This window comes from Sinocyclocheilus anshuiensis, unplaced genomic scaffold (genome assembly GCF_001515605.1).
Source record: "Sinocyclocheilus anshuiensis isolate Anshui unplaced genomic scaffold, SAMN03320099.WGS_v1.1 scaffold685, whole genome shotgun sequence".
NCBI classification, from domain to species: domain Eukaryota; kingdom Metazoa; phylum Chordata; class Actinopteri; order Cypriniformes; family Cyprinidae; genus Sinocyclocheilus; species Sinocyclocheilus anshuiensis.
Window position 1 is genome coordinate 534,092 of NW_015539864.1, and position 8,630 is coordinate 542,721.

At 34.8% G+C, this 8,630-nt stretch overlaps 1 protein-coding gene across 1 annotated transcript in view; it reads right to left on the minus strand.

Annotated features, from left to right (window-relative positions):
• Positions 1-8,630, minus strand: part of LOC107684970 (storkhead-box protein 2-like) — a 71,971-nt gene that overhangs the window by 61,185 nt on the left and 2,156 nt on the right. The window lies entirely within an intron of this gene.

Sequence of the window (8,630 nt, forward strand, 5' to 3'; positions counted from 1 at the left end):
TCCTTGATTTAATCTAGATTTAAAATTAATCATTGCAAACCATTTAGCTATAATTTGAAGAAGAAAAATGCACATTATGCCTAATGTCTTATGTGGGCACGCGGCAATAGGCCTAATGATCATTTAAAATATAATTTGAAGAAGTGTTTCTTTCACAAAATGAGTATTGTATATATAACTATAAAGGCTACTCAATTTATCTCCCTCTTCACCAGGCACTCATGTCACTTCCATTTCTTTCAGGATAAATAAATTAATTCACGTGTTTGTAAATCAGTCTGTAGGCCTATAGCGCATGTAGCCCCTAAATTTAGCGATAAACTATACATATTATAAACTTAACATGTAACGTACAACATTGTTTTTTCTATTAAATGATTTTGTCTTTGTTACTCTTAGTTATAAAATATGGTAGCACAACATTTTTGAATGACTGTCTTCATGAGTTTGTCTGCATCCATATTGCACGTTTCCTCTCACTTGTAAAGTATGCTTGCAGTTATTTCTTCTAGTTCTTTCAAAGCAGTTCTTTCTGCGTTTCCGCTCACATATTATTAAGTTTCATTGAGATTCCAAATAATGGCTCATTGGCTTTGATATAACACCTAGAAGCATATATTCTTATGCACACATTAGGGATGTAACGATTTGACGATAAATCATGATAAAATTCCCCACGGTTAGTATTACCATTTCATCTTTTAATTATCATTAAAACCGTATTAGATTACCGCGATTTGAACAACTCGTTCAATCAATCAATACTGTCCAGCATAAAGCACAGTTTTAAGTAACAGTCTCACGTGCGCACAGCAAGCAGAGTAGTTTCGTTTTGTGTGAAAACAGGGAGGAAAAGCTGGGAGGTTTTAAAAAAATGCTAAGGGAATTATACAAATGAATATATTAATTAATTAATTATATGAATGTGCCTCTGAAGGTTCTGACTGTCTTCAGAAACGATTCGATGGCATTTGTTTTCATCTTCGCTCCAATACCTAAAAGGAAGTGTTCTTAATTGCACTACTGCTTTGTCCACTGAGTTTACGGGAAACAGCTGTAATTCAGCTTTTCCATAAGCGCCACCTTCTGTCAGAGAGTGGATTTACAGATACCTATATTTACATTCAGTCTGTGTGCAGTTTCTGTCTGGCCAAAAAGATATAAAACTTATAAAAAAAAGTGATTTATGTGTGGGTACTTTTTGAACATCTCCAGCACATTTTAACAATGTCGTGATAATACTGATAACCGTGATCATTTTGTTCACTATAACCGTGATAAGAAATGTTCATACCGTTACATCCCTAGCACACATGCAAAGTACGTTGCAGCTGTTAATTCTATGAAATTAAGTTGTCTTTGCTATTCTGTTACTAATAAAATAGTTTTTTTCACTGCTTGTCCTATTTTGGCACAATCCCTAAATTGAACTTAAGTAGGTTTACTGAGGGCACCCATCTCACATGAAGTTGAACTATGTCAAACATATTCTACCTGCCTTCCTGATATAAATTACTATAAATTTAATATGGTAATTAATACTGAGACACTAATTTGGGCAAAGAGCACTAATGACTTGTTTAAGACTTGAATCTTAAAGTTGAGGACTTGCAACTCGACTTGGACTTGCCTGTCTTGACTTGGGACTTGTCTGTCTTGACTCGGGACTTGACTCAAGACTTGAATGCTAAGACTCGAGACTTACTTGTGACTTGCAAAACAATGACTCGGTCCCACCTCTGGAACAAACTGACAGAAGAGTTGCTGACTATTGTCTTTATCACAGTAATTTTCCCCTTTCAAAGCACTCTATAAATGTCAGAATAACATTTCAAGTGGGAACATGCCAGGTTGTAGAATCTCCACAACCTGTGCTTCATTTAAGAGTACAGGTTTGACAATGGCACAGCTGTAAAATGCCTTTACTTGTGAACCTAAAAAAGCAAGAATGTAGCATTCAAAACAAAGAAATGTAAATCATGAATGTGCAAAATAAATCAAAACACTAGCATAGTTATAATGTGTTGGCTTGAACTTTAAAGTATGACTGTGCACCTACAGCCAGACAGAGCAAACAAATTAATTGAGATTTGTGCAGAAAGCTCTCAGCGTTCTCAGAGTCTCATGCGAGTCTACATACGCAGAAGACTGATAAGACCATGCAAGAATGGCAGATAGTGAGACAACACTCAGCAAGATTATACCAAGGTGACACAAGAGTGAAGCAGAAGAGAGAGAAGGTGAAGTGTAGGTTAGGCTCCAGGCTAAAGGAGAGCGCTGCTCCACAACAGATCACGGAGATCACTCACAGATCTCCTTACAGGCCAAAGATCAAAAGCACAGCTGGGCTTTCAACTGGAAAATTAATCAAAAGTATAGGCCTATTTGCCCAAAGTGGAAGCTCAGATATGGACTGGCAGGCTAAAATGCATAGTTAATGAGTGAAAACAGAACTTCAAATTTTAAAACTTAATACTGTTTGGTTATTTTAGGACCACACACATTTCTCCACACAAATTCATGTTGCCAACATGAACAAACGTTGTCAACATCAAATTGTCAATTCAACAGTTGGATGAAAGTAGTAAGAGGCTAATTCACTTTTTTCACTCTAATGTAATTTAAAGTGTGACCTGTATAACTTGAATTAAATACAATTAGATAAATATAAATATGAATATGATATTGTCAAAATAGAAGTCAACCACAGAAAAAGCTCTTAACATTATTTGAGATTTACGCCCAAACTAAATGAAAGCCTAATACATTTTCTGCCATGGAGGTACAGTAATCTCAATTGACACATTATATATGGATATTTACAGTCTAATGGGGTTTAGTTTTTAAAAAACCCAGAAAGAGACTTAAAAAAAACAAGAATATCTACTAAAAACAAAAATTGACGACACTTCTATTAATCTTTCTGACTAATGTTATTTCAACTACTCTTAAAATTATTACAAATTTAAACTAACATGGAATCAGTTTTCCTACACAGAAAAAGTTAACAGTACATTTAAAGCCCAGGCAGGAGCGGTAGATTTACAATGAAGTGTTGAAAGTGAACCTGCACAGGCATCAGCGTCCCAAACACCACATCAGCCAAATATGCAGTAAGACACCACAGAGGGAGCACAACTCAATATGACTTACTGCTGACCTCTCTCACACAGACATGCACAAAATTATTTATTCTCTGTGGATGATCAGGTGTTATCAACACACCTGGTGACACATCTAACAAACTTTAACCCCTCAAGCGAACTGGGGAACAAGGAGCAAGTGGAGGCACACAGAAGGTCAAAAGGACACAATTTCATTATACAGCGCTTATTTAAGGCATTACTCATTAAATTGTAATAGATTCTTTAAAAAGCACCAAATAAACAGTTAAAACTGCAGTAAAATAATTACAGACACAGTTAAAAATAAACTTCAGCTGCTCTTTTGAATGTTGGGATCCTTCTGAAGAAGCAGAGCAGTAGGTGCTACATACAGCCAGGAACATTTAACTATTATATCTTATTGTTAGTTTGTCTGGTGTCTATCTTACACTGTAAAAAGCGATGACCTGCAATTATTGCCCTAAAGAGCTATTTCTACCCGATTTAACCAATGAAATTTAGTTTTGTTGGCACAAATTAATGTGTTCAACAATATAAAATAATTCAAGTAATATAATGCATTCAAGTAACATAATACCTTCAAAAATAATATTTTGACTTGAATAAAACCAATTAATTCTCATTGTTAATACGCAACACTTTACGGGTAAATAAACCTACTTTTTTGTTTAGGTAGTTGCTGAAACTTACAATACGGATGCACTGACATCATCTAAAATGTAAGCAGTAACATGTATTTGTGTAAAATATTTATGATTCCTTTATATCATAAATATATTTTTATACTTACATAGATATATTTTAGATCCCTTAGCCCAATCCACAAACCTAAATGTAACCACTTTTAAACAACATAAACAATGAAACAGGCAGAAGTGTGTACAATAACAATATTTTTAGTTACAATAGACCACTATATAGATATTTTTCCACAAATTCACCTCCTATCTCTAAACCTAAATCTCTAAATCTGACCATTTTTAAAGAATACATACAGTATAAAGAAAAATTTAACAGGCAGGTAAGTGTATTCACAATAATTTATTCCAAAATGGCAAAAAAGCACTACCAAAGTAGTCCAGATGACATGCTGTATTCAAAGTACTCTCTGCTAGGTATGTTTTAATAGCTAAAAATCTTATCCTAACCCACTCCGTGAGGGGAGGGCACACATATCTTTTTCAAATGCACACGTTGTGTTTTAGATGCTGTCAGTATTGTACGTTTTATCTATGCAAACGTACATTGTATGTACATTTTGAGTAAAATACATACAAATACATGAGATCACATTGACCTGTATTAGCTCATTGTGTTTTTGGTTTCAGAACAAGCCATTATTTCATCTTAGCTAGGAGTTCTCAAATATTACAGTATATTGTCATTGTACAACGATCTTCTTCAACTCAAAAGATCAAGTAAGGAAGAGTTGATTTCTTATGATATGTGAAACGTACAGCATAAATCCATAAAACCATGACACTTGTGGTCTAACTGTCAAACACCTTTTGTCTGAAAAGGAAAGTTGACTATGACTGAGCCAGACTGTCCACACTTCCCTACATGATGCTGATTTGCTGATCCATTGGCTATTTCCCTTCATTCTATTCTGCACTCCTCCCTTTCCTCCTATTGAAGATCAGGCTTCTAGGGCTTGCCACAGAGTTCCCTTTCCTGTCCCCCAGTCTTCCTTCCCATCTGCGTCAAAGCAGACCTGCCACCACAGTCCATGTGTAGGACATTGTACTATCACCGTCCTTGTACATTTCCTCCCTGTGACAAGCTGATCTATGGACAGCCATCCACATTTCATTAACGGAGTACTGGCAGATGCTGAACATGGAACTTGTTTAAAGAGATATTCTCACTTTTCAGCAAAATGATTACTATTCTGCAGACGCCTTGAGGAATCTCCTCAAGAGTGTGGTTACCAATAAGGCTCTAAGTGTTTTTTTTGTGTGTGAAACCTAAAACTTCATGGTCTCTGGGCGACCTCCAAGTACAAAGACATGAGAGGTAGCCATTCCAATCTACCCAGAGTATAAATCTTCAGCCCAATTCATCCTGACATCCAGAAGAAAATATGGGGCTTTGAGTTACACATCTTGAATTTCTAATAATTTAGAAGAAGAAATTGCAGGTTATGTTTTTCACACTTTGTAGAAACTGTTCATATTTTGTTTATGTTGGATAATGTTCCAAATCTAAATTCTCCAAGTCAAAATAGTTTTGTTTGCTCCATGTAAAAAAAAATTAAAAAAAAAACCGTCATGTTTGTAAGGCAAAGTAGAACACCACCGTTAAAAAGCAGTATTATCATATAGCCGCTATACTCTCATGAACATTTCCTAAACTATATATTTTTTAATATCTTACTATTATGCAGTATTTTGACTGCATAAAATACATCTAAATATGTTTCAACTTTGAGTGTAAAAACACCCAGGCTCTTTACTTCAAAAGCTTTGATATAAGCTTGAGTCAAACTCCATGTCTGCAATTAAGTTTTACCAGACAGACTTCAAAGATTTGAGAAAAGGTTCCTCACTTAAGGCGAGTTAATGTCACCCTTAGCAGATAAATCACTGAGCACAAACACCTTCCCTCCACTCACACAAACAGGTATGAACTCTACTTGACTACTTGTTTGTCATGCTTATGATAATCACACACCTGAGGGGCCTGTGCTATGTCAAGATATTTTTAGCACTAATGGAAACTTTTTTAACTGTCTAGATAGCAGGGGTGATGTCTGGGTCATGCATCTAAAAAACACATTCTAAACTTTGAGTCTTTATTTTTGTTTTTCCTGTTTTACTGCATAGGGTAGGGCTGGACAATAATTCAATATCATTATGTATCGCGATATAATTTTTTTCAATAACGGTGATATGATTTTTAAACACATTTCCGATATTTCGATATACATTACCAGTTTCCCATACATTGATTTATTTGTGGCGTTTGACTTCGTTGAATAAACATGAGCACTGCACGTTTCAACAATATCGGAATTATATCGTATCGTCCGAAATTAAGAAATATATCGTGATATCAATTTTGGCCATATCGTCCAGCCCTAATAGGAGGAAGAAAGAAAAAACTCAAGGAATAGAATATCTATAACCCTGCCAACAATTGGTTTCCTGAGATGCAGAATCTATAGTATTAGCAAGTAAGAATATTTAACATAAGTTATAAAGGGGTTGTAAAAAGGGGACACATTTATATAAAGCTGCGGTGTTAAAAAAAAAAAAACATGCTTAACTTAATGGTACAGAACCATAACTGAACAAAGACAAACAGATTCTAAAATCTCATTTTAATCTTGCATTCTAGTTTATGTAACATATAATATAGGTACATAAAAATGGGTACATAAATGTTTATGTGACATGATACACAAGGGTGACCATACATCCTCTTTTTCCCGGACTTGCCTTATTCGGGATTTCTGCCTATAATGTACATTTTTTTTCTTGCTGAAAGTCATAGCATGCAGGCATTACATAATCGACCAATTGTGTCAAAACAGTCAAAGCAATGCAAATACACATGTGTGAGGACTGTAAAGAGCACGTCAACAGAACACCAAAAAACCAAAACCCGGACATTTCAGGCAATTTTGAAATCCCAGCAAGGACATGCCCAAGAAAAAGAGGACGCATGGCCATCCAACACAAGCAGGTTGCTTCGTTTAGTTTCTATAATGATTAAATGACCTTTTCAAATATTCTTACAACAAAGTTTTTGACATGCTGAGGAAAACAAGAAAAAAGTCACTATGTTAAATGGTTAAGGCCTGTCTATTTGGCTGTCCATCATGGATATCAATATAAGGAATGATAAGCAAAAATAATCCTTTAAAATGACGATACCTGCTTAGAATATTTACAACATCAATTCCTACAAAAGATGCTATGTCACAAAATCTAAAAATCGTGTTTGCATATATGAGCTGATGCTAAAGCAGTTAATGATGTACTGTATCAGTCGTTTAATTTGTATGCGTTGATTAAAAAAAATGTCAGATCATGAAATGAATAGGTACTGCAGACCACGAACTGACAAATAACGAATTTTTAAAAAGTCCAAATCACTGCAAACATTCAAAATGAAGAATCAATCATTTTATGAGTTGGAATGTAGATCACCCCATTTAAGGCAAAAAGTAAAATCAAATCTGCAAATACTAGACAGATCACCACATTCCAAAACAAATCATTCAGTACCAGGTAGTGGAATGAGAAGAATTTCCCTTTGAGCCGATAGTGCAGTAATATGTACAGGGTTGTTTTATGTTTGCATTATGTGTGACTGGAGGCCCATTTCTTCACAGTCTCTCCCTTGAAAATATCCTTTGTTTACACAGCCTTGAACATGTACGAAGAGCCAAGACAACTACGGGTGGAATATAAGACACCACACCACGAAAGGAGACCATTTTATTTTCATGTTCTTGATATTTAATAATATTTAGACATTTTTATTATGTTGCTAAAGGTTATTATATTTTAAAGACTGATATAAAACAAATTACAATTGAGTAAATCAATGTTTTCGGTGCAGTTAAGGATAGGAACTTTCCACAGAGATAAAGCACATCTTTGTGTACATGTGTTTCTGTATGATGTATATTCTAGTGGAATGATTTAACTTTAAACCTGTTTCTCCTTCAAGCAGACGTCAAGATTTATGGGAGTGTTAGAGCAAAGAATGTGTGAACCAGTCAGAATGGATTGTTTGAAAGTAATAGCAACAGTGGCCTTGATCATGTTGTTTTTACAACAAGTAAATCCTCATAAAATGTGTTTCTGCATGATACTGGGAAAGCATTTGATTTAATATATCTAGGGCCCTTGACCTCATATTCAAAAGCAACATTTAAGGACTTTATATAGCCTATAGTTTTACAATAAATCTGCAAATTCCTGTTGCCACATTTATTTGTCCAAAGTTGTCAGATTTAAAAAAGGGAGTGTTTTTTTCCCCCTGGCCGTGAACATACATCAATGTATACAACTGGCTCTATAAGCATACTGGCAGCTGGCGTGGCATCTGCATGGCAACTTTACCACACAAAATGCAGCTACAATATTTTAAAAATTTTAACAGTAGGCCTATATGTCATTAAAACATATATAATGCTGATAAGCCAACCTATTTCAGCTGTTAAAATCTGCTGGAATGCCACATGGTGACAAAGTTTATCCAAAGTGGCCTCATCAGCAATTAGCCAATAACAGCTTAAACACAGAGCACAATAATCAACACAAAGCCCAAACAGCAGGCCACTAAAATAATACTATATGAACATTAATAAGAAAATGCAACACAAAACACTGCATGGTACAACACTTCAATAAAATAAAAAACGTGATGGTTCTCTCAAGGAAGTCTGGAACTGCGACAACCCAATAAATTATAAAGTAATTTTTTTTACTTATTAAAAACATCTCCATGTATAATATATATATATATATATATATTATACATTGAGATATG